Consider the following 20,245-nt stretch of genomic DNA (forward strand, 5'->3'; position numbering starts at 1 on the left):
AAATATGGCAAATAATAAGAGTCCAGGCAGTGATGGATTTACAACATTTGCCATATTTTTTATATGGGTACATGCAAAGTTCGGGAACTCTCAGTCAAACAGAAACAAGGAATAATTATCTGTATCCCAAAAGATGGTATTTAAACAACTGGAGACCGATAACACTTCTAAACATTGCTTATAAAATAAGTTATGAGTGTAATGCTCAGAGAATTAAAAATATGCTTGATATAATTAGTAGTCCCGATCAAACAGGTTTCATTCCAGGAAGATATATTGGTGAAAATACTAAGCTGATATATGATCTGATGCAGCATATTGGGGGGGGAGACATTAGTGGTGTATTATTCATAATTGATTTAAAAAAAAAAAAGCATTTGATACTGTTTCATGGAAATTTATTCACAAATATTAAGATTTTTTCAACTTTGGAGCATCCATTCAATCTTAGATATCTACTTGTCAATGTAATATAGAATCATCAGTCACACAAGCTGGAAACCTTTCAAAATTTTTCAAACATAGCAGAGGATGTCACCAAGGCGACCCAATCTCCCCCTATTTATTCCTACTGTGTGCAGATATTTTGGCATATAAGATTAAAATAACTTTTATATTCGGGCTACACCCTGAGCCTATTTCTACAGACATTTATTCTATCTTCTTGATTATGAAATCCCATATCTGGAAAAGATGTCTTAAGGAAATACTATCAATTCATGAATTAATAATAGATATTGAAAGACATATATCGACTCTAAAATATATTGCTACAAAAAAATGCAGATTAGATGATTTCTATAAGAGATGGGAAACTTGGCTTTTTCTTCTTTCTTCTTAATAGACTTACTCAAATTTGACTGTATAATAGAGATTATATAAAACTGTCAATCAATTACTAACTCATGTTCAACAACTACTCTCTCTCTCTCTCTCTCGGCACTATTTGGATTTGAAGTAAACGTACTTAAAAGTTGTTGTGATCACTTTATTTTTATACAAATGTATTGGATTGTTCATTTTTAGATAAAAAAAAAAAAGAGAAAAAATAGTCTAATAATGTAAGATTTTCTATCATTGAAAAGTGGACCTAGGTGAAATTAATCTGCAAAATTTGGTGTTTGTACGTTACGGCTAAATAAGAATATGAGAGTTAAAAAAAAAATCCATAAACCCTTCCCAAATTAAGGAAAATGCAGCATGTGTGTTTTAATAATTTTACATTTGTCTTCTAATATTGAATGAATAATTTAATTAGAATGTAGCTCTGGGTGTTTTTGTAACGTAGGTGAGAGTAGGCTGGCCTGAGATGAACCAAGGAGACACACTGTGTATACCTCATTAGTACCTATTGTTCCTTTACAGACCTTGCAATTAACTAAGAATTCTTACGTTTCTTTGTAACGGGTACGTTCTGTGTATACCAATTAACCACCCTATTGTTCAACGGAGCAAAGGTACAAGTTCAAGTTCAAGTTCAGTTTATTCACTCAGACCAAATAATTTGGTACAAGAGGAACATATATATAATACATACAAATACAAATCGTCAGAGGTACAGACAAACAGGTACATTTTCATACAGGGAAAAAATATAAATAAAAAAGAACAGACTATAGAATCACTACTTATATTAGATTTTAGTATAAAGGATCATAATAGGAAAACAACTAAGAGGAGCAGACAGCATCAAAAATTTTTGAAATAAATACACATAATTTTCTTAGCGATTTACAATTGTAATTAGTCATGAGTTCAGAAAACTTAAAAAAATTTGGTCTTTTCCAATATTTTGTGTTTATGTATTTTTTCCTTATTTCTTCTAGTGCCGAACATTCTAAAATATAATGAAATTCATCTCCAATAAGACCTTTATTACACAAAAGACATAACCTCTCATTCAAAGGAATGTTATACCATCTGCCTGTCTCTACAGGAAAACGATGGTTTGATGTACGAAATTTAATGAATTTTTTTCTTAGTTTTACAGGTAAAATATCAAGATACTTCTCAAAGCCAAAATATGGTTTTAAAATTTTATACACTTGACCTCTGGAAGAACAATTTATATCATTTGACCATATTTGCATAAATTGGTCTTTTAATCTTTGGTTTACAGTAGCAGATAACCATTCTATATTGACAAAATTATGGTTCTGCCAGACATATTGTAGCCCGCACATGTTCAAAATTCTTTGAATACAATCAATCCATGGGCTTTTAAAATCGCTATTTAAATGTTGTGAAAATAAATATCTGTACACTGTATATACAATTTTGTTCTCGGGGCTTATTAGCATTTTCCCCCAATATGTAATTATTCTTGTATAATACATAGTACATACACACGACACGTGAGAGCAGGTGTCCGATCGAGCTGTGCACGTGTATGCAGGAACAAAGTAATGGACAAGGGGCTGCAATTAATCTGGATGTCAACTTCGGGGGGGGGGGTCTATTTCTGCAGCAAAGATTTTTATTATAATTGAGTTATCATAGAGACCCCCCCCCCTCCCACACACACTCTTTTGGGGGAGAATATTAAAAATTGGGAAAAAAAAGATGTAAAGAGAGGAAAATGAAGTTAAAGGTAGACTACACGCTATCACCCCCCCCCCACACACACACACACACACACGCATTTTATAATCGGCTTAAACGGCTCTGATCAGGATACCGGATCGGGGGGTTGGGATTCAAGGCAATGGGTTGGGACGTAGATTTAAATTTTAAAATAAAAGTGTACTGGGTACATGTATGCGCTTGAAATGAATCCCTGGGTATTTATTTAGTTGAACTCCTTTTGGTCGCCCTTATTTTCTAGGGACTTTAATAAGAGCAATAATTGAATGGTTAAACGATATGTTATGTTAATCATCTATTTAATGACCTTCGTCGGATTTTTTCTGCAAAGATGTATCACTGTTGACCAGTTTATTGCAGCGGCGATGATAACAGCGATCTGTGTTCAATTGAGCGGTGAAGTGTTTCTGGCGTGTGATCACAATTAACAGGGCATTAATTAGATAAAAGTAAAGAAAATACGTTCTCTAGCTTTTATGATTTATAACAAGATGCAGCCATTACCAATTACCGGAGAATATTACCGTAACAATGAATAAGCATATCAAACATTGTGCATTGTACTGAAAGTTACTGTAGTAAAAATATCTTTATACATCTTAAACAAGTTAATACAATTATCAGTAATGAATTATTTCTGCATTCTAATATCAATACTGGAAGGATAAATATAACAATCAGCTGTATATTTCAAAGTTTTTTTGGCAAGAATTAGACGTTCTGGATGTGCAACAGAGACTAATAAGTAAATGATCATACATTAATATAAACTAATTAAATTAAATGTCGTCAAATGGAAACAAAGATCAAGTACAATGATTTTGCATTGGTTCTGATAGTAGTAAATATGTAACAATGATATAAATATAACATTAAATGTAAAAATCATTGGACACGTCGTAGAATATATCATTATTTCTAGTCAAATTAGGTTTAATCTCGACCCCCCCCCCCGCGCTGTTATCGATAAAATTTGCCGCACGGGTATGAACACCTTCCGACGCACAGGGTAATTAAACGAGAAACGATTATTGAATACTAAATCATATCTGATGGGTAAAAAAATAGGTAATGAAATTTTAAAATATCTTAATTTAAAAAAACACCATTTATTTATTATTTTTCCGTAATCAGTTAATGGCCCTTTTTGATATCGTTCAAATATTTAATTACATCGCCAGAAATTAACGAGCGCCGTGGCGCATATGGTAGCGCATTGGCCTACAGACCCAAGGGTCGTGGGTTCGGATCTCACGGCCGGCAATGATTTTTCTCCAAATTTTCTTTCTGTAAAATGCCACAAAAATTAAAATAATATCATTCCAGTAACAGTTACTTCTCGGCTCGATACAAATCTGACAACATAAAATCAAGCATGCATTGATATATTTACTATACATGTAGCGTTCCGATGATATGTATACACATGTGTTGAAATTTGGACAGTGAATACAAAGTACGTGTAAACACAGGGCTTGGTCTTGTTCAGTTTATTATGAAATCGTGGGAATATATTAAACGATACAAATGTGCAATGGGCCTCATCCTTTGACTTAGATTGTGATGCCTTTTTGTCGGCCTTAGACTCTGTTATTATTGCCGGTGTGGAAATCACTCCAAGTATTCTCATGATTAAGCTTTAAAATCATTCCAAAGACTGCATGATTTGTTCTCCATGACTATGTATTTCAAGCACTGGTTTATTTTGTATAAAGGTTATCCATTATATATACTTGCCAAATTAATTGCAATGGGAAATTCGATTTTAAATAAAATTTCAGCTTTTGCTCGCTTGAGATAAGTCCTATACAATGGGTAGAGTGTGAAAGAAATAGATAAGAGGTACTTACCGGTATACATGCTATGAATTAATTTAAAAACAAAATAATTATTGTGAGAGGCTTCTACAGTATATTTAAACGCACTGATTTTGTCACGTGCTTCTGATGTACTATAGCCATGGTATCTATTTTTTATCATCCTGGACATTATCACAAAATTTATACTCTTACACTAAAACATTCTGCGGAAAAGAAAAAAAACAACGCGACTTTTCATCAAGTACCCCCACCCCCTAATAAGAAAACATGTACACAAGCTGAAACTATCCGTCGAAAAGTATTATTGTACATATATACCTTGATAACCACCTTATTATCTCCTGTTAAATTAAGAATTTAATAATTATTGGTTTTACTAATAGTATAATGATATAAAACATTTTGCATACTTTATTTATTGGTACTGCATTTAATATTGTTATAACGCCCCTCCCCTCCCCCCCCCCCCCCCCCACCACCATTGACACTGAATTCATCATGTTTATAGTTAGATGAATAATCTATATAATAATACGGTGTTCAGGATGTTAAATAACTAATAGGATTTTCGAGTTCATTAAACGGCATTATACTTAAAATTCACGAAAGATCGACTGCTCTAATCGAAATATCTATCTCCCGATTTGTCTGTAACTATTTCAACATCCGGTTTTCAACTCCATCGCTTGGTTTGGGCTAGTGTTGCTAAGTTTGTGTTTCTTCTGTCCATTTTCAAAGGTAATTCCATTGACTGCAAATCAGTTTCATTTTAAATTTATACGTCTATATATTCTTTAATAACTTCTAAGTGAAAAGCTAGGTAATGAAAAAAAACCCAACTTTTATTCTTGGACCGAATTTTCTCGAAATAGTGAGACCATAGATTTAAACTGTTTTAATATGCTATTATATTTAACAGAAGTTTATAACATTATATGTAATCTTTGTGATTGCATAAACCGTAAATTTATGCCATTATTAGTTGATCATATAACATTGGTACATACAACTGTACAATACAGTTCAGTATTGATAAATATTTACAACCTGTCAGATTTTAAAGAGTTTTATAATAAGCAGGGCAATACTTATTTTGAATTAGTTATAACTTTTAAACATAATTTACATAGTTTTCATGACATATTTTTAGGCAAATTAAAGGATGACAGAGCATACCTCTGATGCTGACACTTTTCATTTGAAAAAAAAGCATTTTTGGAAGACATTACCAACATCTGTGGATTATAATTCAAAGCAAGAGAAAATCTAGAGTCATTAAACTAATGCAAACATGAATAAATCAGTCTCGAGTAACTTATCATTGAGAATCTGATTTATTTGCTTGGATTGGTTTAGTTAACGTCACCCCATACTGTCTGCACTGTGAGTACTGGTATTTTAATAGATTGGTAAAATATTTTAGTAATTTTACATTATGAACAAATGGGATAAAATACCCCATGCATATGTGGGATAATAAATCCCATGACATCTATTTTATGGGATTAAAAACCCTAAACTGTTATTTAAGAAAAAAGTGGGTTTTTAAACCCCACATTATTTTCATGGGGTTTTCTGCCCCATGGGGTTTATTGCAAAACCCCATGGGGTTTGCATGGGGTTTTCTGTGGGGTATTTTTTCCAAACTTAAATCCCATGGGGTTGGAACTTTTAAGTTCAAATATCTAAAAAACTATCTAAAAATGTTTCAATTTTTTTTCCATAAATTTATTTAGAATAAAAAACCCCACCATTTGGTACTAAACTTTGGTCAATAGTGTGTATGGAAAGGGGTGCGCAACGCCGGAAAAATGTCCATTCCGAAGTTGTCCGTCCCACTGTTATTTCATGTAAATCCGTCAAAATTTGTAGGCATGAGAGCGCTTACAAGGTCAATTTTTGGATAAAACGGAGTCATTATTGTGATCAAAGTCCCATAACTCCAATGAAACGTATCGAACAATGCTGATTTTTGAACTTGACCAAAGTATTCGTGTTATAAACATTTGGTATAAATTTAATGAAAATCCGTCAAAATTTGTAGGCATGAGAGAGCGCTTACAAAAACGTGTGACGGATGGAAACACGAACCGACGGACGCCCGGCATTTCTATGTCCCCGCTCCGCGTTGCGGCGGGGGACAAAAAAGACACCGTGAACATTTTACCAAAAGATGACAATCTGAAAAATTTCCGTTAAAACAGCAGATACATATACTTGATTTAAAGTCACTCCAACTCCTTCACTAACGATTAAAGGGGCATGGTCACGATTTCGGTCAAATTCTTCTTTTCTGATTTTATTATTTACAATGCTTTTGAAATGCATTTCTTTCTGATCAAATGAATGTTGAGAGTCAGTCGTAGAGTTATAAGCAAGAAATAGGGCTCACAATTCACATGTTTTTATTTACATAAGATAAATATACCAATAAAAATCTTTTTCAAGCTGATCTATCTCCTTATTCATTTCAAGCATAAATAAACAGTTCCTAACGCTTAACACATTCATTTTAGGTCTAAAACTGAAACGTTCATTGCAACATTCAAATTGTAAACAAAAGCTTTGTTTACACAACAAAGAATTGTAAGCTCTGTAACACGCTTATAACTCAAAAGAATGACATCTAAACTTTGGTTGCCTACTAAAAATGTCTTACTAAAGAATTGTGAAAATTAAAATCGAAAAAATCATTTTTGACCAAAATCATGACCATGCCCCTTTAAAAGAAAGGGGATAATATCCTTTTTCGACATTTAAAAACAAGATGTTCACATGCCTTAACGGTCATCTGACTATCAAAGACCGTAAATGGACTTGTCTGGGAGTGTCATGTTTGCATTTTAAGCTTTTTTGGGGGGTCTTGGCCTTTATCCGAAGCTCATCTGACTAGCACTCCCGCTTTATGCTTTGATGTTTGCAAACATAAATTGAGAGGGGGAGATAGAGAGAGAGAGTTGATGGAATCTCGAATTATGTATATCCTCTCTCTCGCCAGGGGCTGAACATTGCAAAATTTTAATTTAAAAAAAACCCCAGCACATCTTTAATGGTCAATTGTCAGTGAGTAAAATGAAAGTCTGTTTTCCAGACTTTGTTTTCGTTATGGTTTGTTGAATTGATTTGAAACTAGCTGTGATGCTATGTAATAAAAAACTAGAAAAAGTGTGTGGTTTATTAAGATTCATCAAACAATAAAAAAATTAATTTGAAGAGTTCCATGGTCCACAACGCTCACCCCAGCAACAATAGGCATGAAATTAGCTTAATGGAGTCATTAGAGAAAATATCTGGACAATGTGGCACATGTATATATAAACAAAAATCCATTTTTCCCCTGGATATTCTTATGTTTATAATCAAATCTCTTTTCTAACAAAATGATTTCATAGTCATATCGCATATTGAGCATTGCAGTTCTATAAAAGATCCTAAACAATTGTTTATATATGGGTTATAAACCTACATCAAACCCCTTGTGGGGCATAATCATCGTCCCGGGGCCTGAATCTAAACAGTTTTAAAGAATCAGCAATACGTCAAACTGCTTGCATGTACGTAAAACCATCTATGATAACATCAGTTTTTGGGAAAAATTAAAATGTTCTCCTTTGTACAATTTGATCTCCAATGTGGCCTCACCCTACTCCTCACGATTTTGATTTTAACAAATTTTAATCTAAACGATCTGAAATTGCTTTCACTAAGGTAACAGCTATTTTTTTTTAGTTTTAATAATATTTCTCTATATTTTTCTATGTAAACCCTCCCCCTGTTTTGACCCCATTTTACCCCCAGGGATCATGATTTTAACAAACTTGAATTTACCCTACTAAAGGATGCTTCCACACAAGTATCAGCTTTCCTGGCTGATTGGTTTCTGAAAAGATTTTTATAAATTTACTCTATACTGCTACCCCCAGCTTGGGGTCATGACTTTCACAACTTATATCTACAATACCTGAGCTTTCATTATTAAACATTTATTTAATAATCTTATAAACAAACATAATTAGTACAATGCACAACTTCAATAACGCAAAGATGTTGAAAGTATCGTATATTTTGCAGCCAAATAATGCCTATTTAGCACTTATAACAGCATTTGTTTTAAATCTAGGGTACACAGTAGGGTACAAGTTTTGCAAAAGCAATACCCTCAGAGTGCTTGTTATTGAAGAATAGTTATTTTAAAAAATGCTTCAAGTAAATGTTCTTTTGATATTTAAGTGCATTCTATGTGTATTTAAACTGTTTATTAGACATCAAGACCCCAGTAGAAAAAACAAATATCAATAAGAAAAGAAAAGAAAAAAAAATCTACAAATTTACATGTATGTATTTTTTGCCCTTTACTGCCTATATGTTACAATACAGCCAGGTGAAGTAGTCATTGGAGCAAATCTTTCATTTTACAAATTAAGCAATGAATTGGGTTAAACCTGTGGTTATATTAACCAACATAAACAAAATAATTTTAAATACAGTTGATGATCAGATTAATAATTATAGAATACGATGGAAAAGCAACATCTTCACATCGTTTATATGGTTACAATTTCCAAAGGACCCGCTTTATAGCATAATGATGAAACTCATTTAAGGGATGGAATCTAACCTCCGACTAAAAAACTAAGGTTAAGCTCATTGTACATCCATTATCCACCAAAATATAATGTGGGTGAAGCATAAGGCAGATAGGAAGAGGCGAAGAGCGGGGCAAACATAAACACAAAATTAAATGCAAAACACCATTAAGAAAGAATCAAATACAAATGTAAAGCAGTTATGGAAATTAGTTCACCATATAATTTATTTGGCTGATGCAACAGTTAGGACAATAGGAGCTAACCTAATTATTTAATATTTTAATATCATGCACATAAAAAACAAAATCAAAAGAGTACACCCCGATAGAAACACAGCACATACTTTAAAAAAAGAGACCTTGTTGTGAATTACAAATGCATATTGTCGTTGAACTTACACAAATGAATTCATACATTTAAAGAAATATTTGCAAAATATGTTGCAATGGAAAGCATGAAAGCCTTTGTTTTATTTTATACTTTATGAGTGACAGGTACATGAATAGTGTAAGGAAATGAAATGAAAACAACGTAATTACTTTTGACTGAGTCTATGCATAACAATAGCTTTGTAAAACATTGTTCATGGTTCTACGAGTGATTTAATTATTTCAGCCCGTCCCCATTTCATTGAACAGAAATATTTTGTATTCCACCAATACAATGCGCAACAATTAAAAACATGGCGTATATACCATATAATAGAACCTTTTATTTGTTGTTTGTAGATCCCCAGTGACGCAAAGATTTAAGAGCGCGAGTAAGGATCTACACAAAACAGATTAAAGATCCCTATGTACGGAATACCCTGTGTTCTGAACATTTTGAAAGGATCATTCATAATCATTTCTTTGAGTGTGTAAATTGTTTGTTGATGAACTAAAAGAAATGAAAACATATTATCGAAATTTCTACATGATCACACATTCAAAGATGGTTTACAGTTTGAAGAAAATACACCTTAATATATTGCACGCTGTTTCTTATTAAAGATAAACGATTTTTGGGAGTTGATTTTTAATCAACTCTCCTATGCAGTCTCGCGGACAAACCGAAAGTGAAACAGTGTTTGGACCCAATCACTTAATCAACACCGCTAAAAAGAAATAGTACTAATTAAAATAATCAATAATCGATAAATTCGACGAAATGTATTCGTTTGTCTTATTTCCCTTAAGAATATGTATCTGAAAAGCTTGAAAATATTCAGAATTTAAAATGATACGATTAAATTCGAAAGTTAATCCAGAGGAAGTCTCGTTCAACCAGACGCTCGGCTGTCTCCGTAAATTTCCGACGAGCATGGTTTACGGAGACAGCCGAGCATTCTGGTTGAACAAGACTAATAGAGGCACCGAGCGCTTCCCGGGTAATGGAATTCGGCAAAATTCGGCTGATTCCGTAACGTTAACCTACATAAAAATCGGCCGAAAGATAAAATATTCGTAGTTATAAAAATGGTTAATAATTGAAATAAAATGAGTAATTTTGGCAAAAAAACTTTTACTGTGTATAGCGCTGATTTTTAGAATGACAATAGTTTTGGAACTATTTTCATTCGACACATATTTGTACGCCCCACGCTTTATTTTCCCGCCAAGCTTCGAAGACAAGACGACATTCTCAGATTTGTCAACGTATCGTTCGAGGTTTCTCAACGGAAAGGTTTGTGTTTTATGTTTGTTTTAAATGCGTATGAAACTGATTGTCTTAAAGTTATTTCGTTACATTTCTTACATGAAAAGTGAAGTTTGTAACAGTCAACAATTAAGCCTTTCTAAAGACACGGTCGCCACTGTTATTGTCATATACCATTTAGCTACAGCTACAGGCATAAGAACTAAAATAAAGAGTTATATTTTAGATATAATATTGTGCTGTTGACGAGGAAATCTTTATGTTGATTGAGGCTTCGCATACGAGTGATAGTCTAGAGTGTGTGTTTTAATGCTTGAAGTGATGATATGTGAATTGCTTTGTTCTTCTCGTGGTGATTACAGAGTTTCATTGGAGTAGATAATCCAGAAATTCAGTCATGGAAAACCTGTTTTAAATCATAAGCAGATATATATGTTTACCAGTTTTAACAAGTGTATTCATTATTTAGAATTTGGGTGTACATAAATTATCCACATTTCACACGTCATAGAAAATGGTAAAATAGAAATGCACATATGTATAATATCTTGGACATTTGATAATAAATGAACTGCAAGTGTTGTATGTCAGGGAGATGAACTTTCAAGAAGAAATGAACAATCAAGAGATGAATGAACAAGAAATATGAACATTGACACAAGAAATATGCTCTTACCATGCTCAAGATAAATCTCACTTGAAGGCAAAGTAGTTTTGAAATAATATCTTGTGCAAGAAAAGTAACAAAGTGTGGTTATTAACATGTTTTAGGAACTGAGGTGTTGAAAGTGACCATATATTAATCTTAATGGATGTATAGAGACGTGATAATTAATGTCGGGATATTCTCTATTGAGATCTGATTTTCATTAACTTGCACTGACTGATGGTTGATTCCTGTAGATCAATAAAGTGCAGCATATTTATGAGTTCAGAAGGCCATTAATTTATTTCAAAATTATCTTTGTTTGATCAAGATTATTTATACAAGTTAAAGTTATACTCTTGTGAAAAGAACTGAGGGTTTCACATTGCACTGATATTTCCCCCTTAACATTGCACTGATATTTCCCCTTAAGATATATAACTGTTGGGGTTTATATAAAACGAAAATTCAGATAACTGCTGTTAACTTGGACATAAAGAATATGCATGGAAAGGCAATATTAATATTTTCCTTGTCGTGTGACTTTGCGACTGCTGTGGAATAGTTTGTGGACCTCTGGTTGTTAAACCAATTCAAAGTCGAAAAATAGCTTGGCTTAAGAAAAAAGAATTCATGTTGTGTTAAAAAAAAGTTGACAGAAATTGGAATTTAAATAAGTGTTAAAGAGAAATAATTAGAAATGAAAAGAAGTTGTAACTTTTCAGATTCAGATAATGAAAGCCTACCAAAAAATGGTCAAACTTAGAAGCTGTTCAATATTCCGAATTAGGATTAACAGATGTTCAAGAACATGGTGTAGAAAGATATGAAGTTGTTGAATCATCAAATACTTCGCTTGCTCATAATGTCATTTTTGAAAGAAGTGGTTTTGGCAGTTTTCATCAGGGTTCTGATAATTTTTCAGAGACAAGTAGAGGCCGGCAATGTGTTGCAAATGCATTGATAAGCATTCTGTACAGAGTTGCAAGTAAAAACACAGTTTTCTTTTGGGATAAAGAAGTAATTGATTACCTTTTAGTTGTAGGAGATTCTCTTTATAGGCAAGTGAGGAAATACTGTTCACATTCATATTTGAATCCCGAGGACATTCCTCGAAAAGTGTGTTTTTATTCATGCCTAACAAATTGCTCCATTTCAACAACATTTGCGGGAGATATCGTAAACCCATCTTCAAATGAATTTCCCTTTGTTTCATTGGAAACAGCATTAAATCTCTGTTTGAATGAAGCACATCATGCTTGTATATTTCTTTGTTAGGGCGTTGCTTTAGCAATTCATTATTCTGATACTTTTTTCCACGTTTTCGACTCCCATGTTAGAAACATGCAAGGACAAACTGATAGTGATGGAAATGCTGCCATTTTTACTGTCAAATCGTTACAGGAGTTGCAAAATCTTCTGAGATTTTGGTTTTGGAATAAGAATTCAACACAGTTTGAAGTTTACAAATTCAAGGTGCATATATTGAAGGACAAAAAAGCATTCAAGAGAAATGGCCCGATAGTATGTTTGTCTCATAAAAAACTCACCCGTTCAAACAAACTTGTTTGTAACACTTGTGGTACAACAGATATTCTGTCACAAATCAATGATCATTGTGTATCCACAGAAAGTTTGTCAGAAGTTAATGTTTGCAGTAGTTCGGCAGACATTTTGCTCCAAGTCAACGATTATAGTGCATCCATTGGTATCTCATCTCAACCTAATGGTTGTGGTAGTTCAACAGAAATTTCATCAGAAATGAGTGGTCCTGGTCAACCAGTGGAACAATCAATAATTGTTGATTTCCATAAATCTGTACAAGAAGGACCTATTCATGTACATGTATGCCAATGCTGTAAACAAACTTGGTTCAAAGAAAGTGTTTCGAAGGCTGTAAACATACCTGATGGCATCCTTCAGCAGTGCCAGGTAAGGAAAGCTGATATAGTTTGTCGTACATGTAAATTGTATTTAAAAACTAATAGAATACCCCCATGTTCAGTTGCTAATGGAATGGTTTTTCCATCAAAACCGAAGGAACTTGAACTGACTAAACTTGAAGAACGACTTGTTTCTCCAAGAATTCCATTTATGCAGCTCAGAGAAAAACCTAGAGGAGGACAGTTAAGCATTAATGGAAATGTTGTTAATGTCCCAGCAGATGTCACTTCAACAGTTAAAAAATTGCCCAGGATGATGTCAGCAGTGCCAGGTAAGGAAAGCTGATATAGTTTGTCGTACATGTAAATTGTATTTAAAAACTAATAGAATACCCCCATGTTCAGTTGCTAATGGAATGGTTTTTCCATCAAAACCGAAGGAACTTGAACTGACTAAACTTGAAGAACGACTTGTTTCTCCAAGAATTCCATTTATGCAGCTCAGAGAAAAACCTAGAGGAGGACAGTTAAGCATTAATGGAAATGTTGTTAATGTCCCAGCAGATGTCACTTCAACAGTTAAAAAATTGCCCAGGATGATGTCAGAAAATGAAACTATTGCATTAAATTTCAAGCGCAGCTTAAGCTTCAAGCATTCCGTGGCCAGTGAAAGAATAAGGCCAAACAAAGTCTTTGTTGCAGCAAAGTGGCTAGTTGAAAATAGTGCTTTGTATAAAAGTGAAGGAATTGAGGTAAATCAGAGTTGGGTTCATTCATTAAATACTGAGGAAAGCAATATTACAGAAACAAGCTCTCTAGGAAATATTGATTTAAGCACAAGTGTTAATAATTCGGCAGGAGAGTCAAGTCTTCGAAAAAGTCAAAATGAGATAGATTAATGGACTGAAGACCCTGATCTTGATGACAGGCCCAGTGGAAATACTGATACCGTTTTGCAGAGTGTTGATTTTCGTGAGTTTAATGAAGTGTTGAATGTTGCACCTGGTGAACACAACAATCCTTTAAGTATGTTTCAGGATATTTTCTCTGAGTTTTGGCATTTTCTACTATATATTGTGGAGAAGCTAGGCCAGACAACAAGTCTCGTAAAGTACCTTTGCATTACAGTACCATCTGCAAATGTGAACTGAGGAATGTTGACAGAAGATGTGCAAAGTGCATTCCAAATATCTTTTACAAAGCAAAGAAATTACAAATAAAACAAATCCAAGACAAAATCTCGCTAGCAATTAGAAAATGTAAACTGCAAGGGAAGAAATTCACAGTAGCAGAGGTGTTGGATTCCATTACGGTAGACAAAATGGTTCATTTAAATGAAGGATATCGTGTGTTGCGCAACCTTCGAGGTTCCCCGCCTTATTGGGAAAAAGCAGAAAAAGATGTTTTTGCTGTGATGAGATAGTTGGGCATTCCCACTTGGTTCTGCTCTTTTTCGGCTGCAGAAACGAAATGGATTCCTCTCTTAAAAACACTGGACAAACTCATTGACAATGTGACATATACAGAAGATGACATAAATAACCTTTCTTGGGATGAAAAATGTAGGCTTATAAAGTCAGACCCAGTAACTTGTTCAAGGTACTTTGATTACAGGTTCCAGAGATTTCTTCATGGAGTTTTGTTGCACAAAACACATCCTGTTGGGGAAGTTGTTGACTATTTTTTTCGTGTGGAATTCCAACAACGTGGCTCTCCTCATGTTCATATGCTCTTGTGGGTGAAGAATGCACCAAATGTATCTTCTGTTTCTTACGAAAAAATTTCGCAGTTTGTTGATAGATACTGTGGAATTATTAGATTTCGTGGTGTCTCAATTTTCGTGGAATTCGTGGGTACCCCTCAACCACGAATTAACATCCTCCACGAATTAAAAAAACAGGGTTATAAAGTCATATTTTCTTTTGTAGGTATAGGAAAATACACGAAATTACATCCCCACGAACCTATAAAATTTCAGCAATCCACGAAAATTGGCCCCCACGAATTTTAATGATTCCACAGTATGTCTCTTGTTCAAAAAGTGGTGCAGATCCAGTTTTGGTTAATTACCAGACTCACAGGCATGCCAAGACGTGTATGAAAAAAACCAAACCTATTTGTCGCTTCAATTTCCCAATTCCTCCCATGCCTAAAACCGTTACTTTGTCCCCTTTAGAAAATGAAGCTGTATTGCCAGAAGCAAAAGCAAATTACCAAAAGGTTTGCATGCTACTTAATTCAGATGAAATCAAAAATACTGATATGGACTTCAAAGAATTTTTATCAAAATTAGAAATGGACTTTGAGACATATACATTGGCCATTAGATCATCACTGACACAAAGTAAACTTTTTATAAAGAGACAGCCATACGAAATTAGAATCAATTCTTATAATTGTACCTTGTTGAAAAGTTGGCTTGCAAATATGGATATACAGTTTATCCTGGACCCATATGCATGTGCAACATATATTGTTTCCTACATCTCTAAGGGTCAGCAAGGGATGTCAAACTTGTTGAATAAAGCATGTGAGGAAGCTCGAAGAGAGGATTCAGACATAAGGCAGCAAGTAAGGCACATAGGGAATCAGTTTTTGTCCTATGTGGAAATTGGAGCTCAAGAGGCAGTTTATCTTGTGTTACAAATGCCTTTTCGCAGAACTTCCAGGTCTTTTGAATTCATCAACACAAGTCCTCCAGATGAACGAGTCATAATGTTAAAGCCTAAACATGTAATGGAAGACATGAAGGAAGACAGCACTGACATTGAATCAAGCAACATTGTGAAACTCTATCAACAGCGACCAAAAAGTATTGAAAAGTTGTGTCTAGCAGACTTTGTATCTTAATTTTCTGTAAGATACAAAAAAAGGGAATCAAATCCTAATTTGATAAGTACAGATGATCTGCCAGAAACAGAATATATAGAAAATACATCAGATGGTGTTGAGGATGATTCTGTGGACTTTGAATTACAAAAAAGTTACATGTTTAGAAATGGAACAGAAATAGTTCAAAGGAAAAAACAATGTATTTTAAGATGGGTGCACTTTGATGTAGAAACAGAACCTGAAAATTTTTACAGAGAACTACTGATGTTGTTCACACACTGGAGGAATGAAGTTAAGGACTTGAAAGGAAACTGTCTTTTGAAACTATGTATTTAAACAAAAAAGATGAAATAGATAGCAAAAGGGGAGAATATGAACCAAGTCGTGTTGTTGTTAACACTATATATAGAGGAGGCAATCCTGATGGGCAGTTCATTGGAAAATGAGTGTCTTGATTTTGTTGCACCTGAAAATGAGCATAATGAGCTTATTGACAGAGATAACGGTGATAGGCTTTGTCAAAAGTATGGGTGCTTCAACCCTGATCAAAATATGCCAAATTATGCTACAGGGATAGACCTTGGCATAGCAAGAAAGCAGCTTGAAAATGAACAAATCACTCAGTGGGGAGAAATAAATGATGATGATTACAATTATTGAGAAATTTGAACAAGCAACAAAAAGAGATTTTATACCATATTTTGCATTGGGTGAAAACTAAACCAGATCCACTCTATGTGTTTTTGACAGGAGGTGCAGGTGTGGGGAAAAGTGTTGTGACAAGGGCTCTCTACCAATGTTTACTGAAATATTTTTCTCATCAATTACAAAAACTCACCAGATAACTTGCATGTCTTACTTTGTGCACCAACAGGAAAGGCTGCTCACAACATAAATGGTGCAACCATATTCTCATCATTTTGCTTACCAGTTGGGCAAGGTTTCAAATATAAGCCCTTAGACATGCAGCAGTTGAACATTCTTAGGTCCAAATACATGCATCTTAAAGTTATCTTCATTGATGAAATATCAATGGTTGGGCATGGCATGTTTAATTTTATTAATTTAAGATTGCAAGAGATACATGCAAAAGGTTGCAAAAAACTCTTTGGTGGAGTAAGCATTATAGCAGTCGGTGACCTTTTCCAGCTTAAGCCAGTAATGGATGGTTGGATTTTCTCACAACCATGCCAAAACTATGGACCTTTAGCGACAAACTTATGGAGAGACAATTTTCAGATGTACGAGTTAACAGAAATAATGCGACAAAAAGATGATAAAGAATTTGCTGAGATTTTGAACAGATTGAGAGAAGGAAAGCATACCACAGATGATCTTGCAAAATTAATAGGTGCTTTGACTACTAATGACAGCAAACTTTCCAACATTCCTCATCTTTTTGCAACAAGGAAGGAAGTCTTTGGTTTTAATGGAAAAATCTTTTCACAGTCCTCATCCGAGATGAAGGTCGTTATTAAAGCTATAGATTGGGTAATTGGGTGTCCTAATGAAGCATTGCATCCAAGGGTATTGTGCAAAGTTCCTCATGACAATTCGAAGACAATGGGTCTAGTATCTGATTTGCAATTGGTTATTGATGTGCCTGCAGAAATTACCAACAATGTTAATGTACAAGATGGTTTAACAAATGGATCACCTTGTATTGTTAAGAAATTTGACTATCTTGTTCAGGACTCTGAAAGAGTAAGCATTGTTTGGGTGGACTTTCTTGAGGAATCAACAGGACAAAAAATCCGCACCGAACATTTCAGGCTTTATCATAATGGGATAGAAAGATCTTGGACCCCTATTTTGGAAATAACAAGGATATTCAAAATTCAAATAAATGGAGTACTGTGGTTTCATCAATATTCGTTGAATACCAATTTTCGTGGATTTCGTTGTTGAGTTGATCCATGAAATTAAATGTTCATTGAAATGCAATTTCTATTAACATTTTGTATTGAAAGGGTCATTGGCCACGAATTTACGTATCCTTGAAACTGTGATTTTCATTTTATCCACGAAAATTGATACCCACGAAAATTAATGAAACCACAGTATATCAAGTGAAAAAGCGCCAGTTCCCGTTGCAACTTGCTGCGGCCAAAACAATACATAAGTCTCAAGGGTCAACCATGCAGAATGCAGTTATCCATTTTGGAAATCGGAAAATTGATCATATTCATTATGTTGGTCTAAGCAGAGTGAGACATATAAGAAATTTACATATACTTAGCTTAAATGAAAGCAAAATCAAAGTATCTACACTAGTATTGGAAGAAATGGATAGGTTAAGAAGTAAGTCACAAATATCTTTAAGCCTTGAAAGCTTTGATGTCCTGCCTCTATCAGTCACAAAAGTTGTATTTTACAACGTAAGGTCACTTCATCATATGGTAGACCTTAAGAAAGATTTTACTTTGTTATCAGCAAATATTTTAGCTGTGTCAGAAACAAGACTTAGAGAGGCAGATGAAATTGACATGTACTCTTTAACTGGATTTACTACATGTACTTATCGCTTTGACTACCCTGGTACAGCACACAGGCCAGCTTATGGTTTAGCATCTTTGTAAAGCAGTCTATACTGGTTAGAAATGTGTTCAGGAACCTCATTCACTAAAACTGTCTATTCTGTTGCGTATCTTTAGTTCACCATTCAACTGTATAGAGAGGCACAAAAGAATGATCGATGGTTCTGCAGGACTTGCACGTTTTCCCTCTTGTTATTCCATTGTTTCTTTTTATTAGGGTTTTTCGTTTTCAACGGAAACCCCTTCTGTTTCTACTGTTTCTTCTTCTTATTTTTTTCCCCGCAAATTTTGTGTAGGCCATTTCTCGAACATTTGTTGTCTGATTGCTATGAAACTTTCAAGGAATGTAAAGTTTTAAAATTCACTTCCGGTTATGAGTTATTGCCCTTTAATTGAAAATTGGGAGGTCTTTTGTCCAGAGTTGATCTCGGAAACTACACAAGATAGTTGCATAAGATTTAGCGAAATTGTAGGTAACATTTTATAGTTTTGCTTGCATGAAAATTATAGCAAATTTATTTTGTGAGCTATTAGCCGGTAAAGTTTAAGGTTTTCGGGGGTCTGAAATTTTGTTGCTTTTTGTATAATAACCTTTAAACTAAAAATATTTTGTTAAAACATATAGAACAAAAGTTGTTAAGAATAACGAGAGCTTTCATTTAAAATTAACACAAAAGGGCTGGCCCCTATAATTAGGGGTCAGCAGCTCATACACGTCTTTTTCTGATGGCTAAAATCGTTATCATTTTATGAAAAAAAATTAAATTATTTTTAATACATTAAATATTGTCATTTGGTATCAAATAAAACAAGTTCTGTGCTATATTTTTTTCAAATTCCATAAAACAAAAATGTGAGAATCGTACATGAACGAGTTAATATGTCTACATAGACACACAAGCGAACAAATGCCGTTTTAAGGCCCAAGCATTTACTGCATTACATTGTGTTGCGTCTAAGATAAATTGTTGTGATTCAATTTCATTTTTTTTCATATATATCATTTATGAATTCAATGAACACACACAACTACTTATTTTAAACGTGGCCGCACAGAGCAAATCTTTGTCGCAGGCACGTAGTATCGTTTTTGAAAGTGGGGGGGGGGCCGACCCATCCAAAGAATCTTTACAAGCAAAAAAAAAAATTTAAGTTTTCAAAAAATCTTCAAAATCCTAATCTAGGGGGGGGGGGGGGGGGGTTACTGAACTATACTTCCAAAAAAAAAATATCTTCCGTACCAAAATTTTTTCCCCTCCAAATCATCAAATTCCTAATCCGTGGTGGGGGGAGGGGGGGGGGGGTGAGATAACTTTAATTTGACTCCTCATTTACTTATTTTCACATCAATTTTTTACTTACTTCCAAAAAAGTGGGGGGGCCAACTCCATTATAATTCATCCCCCCCCCCTGATGCTACGTGCCTGTGTCGCCCCCCCCCCCCCCTGTATGTAAACCCAAGAATGTAAATAGTAACGAACGGCATTGTAGAAAAGAGAGAGCCGTAATGCAGAAGAGAAGTTGTGTATTTTTTTCGGTGTACACATGCATTTTCAATTTACTGTGAAACATATGAACATGCACATGGAACAATACTACATATTTGTTTAAGGAGGGATATATTCTCGTGTGAATCGCTTACGAGGAAATTCTGACAGTCACACTTCTATCGACCATGTCGACGGATGATTATCACGTTTATGTTTCCATTGATCAC

The 20,245-nt window shown here is 34.2% G+C and overlaps 1 protein-coding gene and 1 long non-coding RNA gene across 6 annotated transcripts in view; one reads left to right on the plus strand and one right to left on the minus strand.

Annotated features, from left to right (window-relative positions):
* Positions 1–20,245, minus strand: part of LOC105336574 (uncharacterized) — a 231,635-nt gene that overhangs the window by 141,400 nt on the left and 69,990 nt on the right. The window lies entirely within an intron of this gene.
* Positions 4,885–6,250, plus strand: LOC136272901 (uncharacterized). Its single transcript, XR_010710961.1, has 3 exons — positions 4,885–5,141; positions 5,554–5,786; positions 6,140–6,250. It is a non-coding gene; the product is annotated as an uncharacterized lncRNA (long non-coding RNA).

Source organism: Magallana gigas, chromosome 2 (genome assembly GCF_963853765.1).
Source record: "Magallana gigas chromosome 2, xbMagGiga1.1, whole genome shotgun sequence".
NCBI classification, from domain to species: domain Eukaryota; kingdom Metazoa; phylum Mollusca; class Bivalvia; order Ostreida; family Ostreidae; genus Magallana; species Magallana gigas.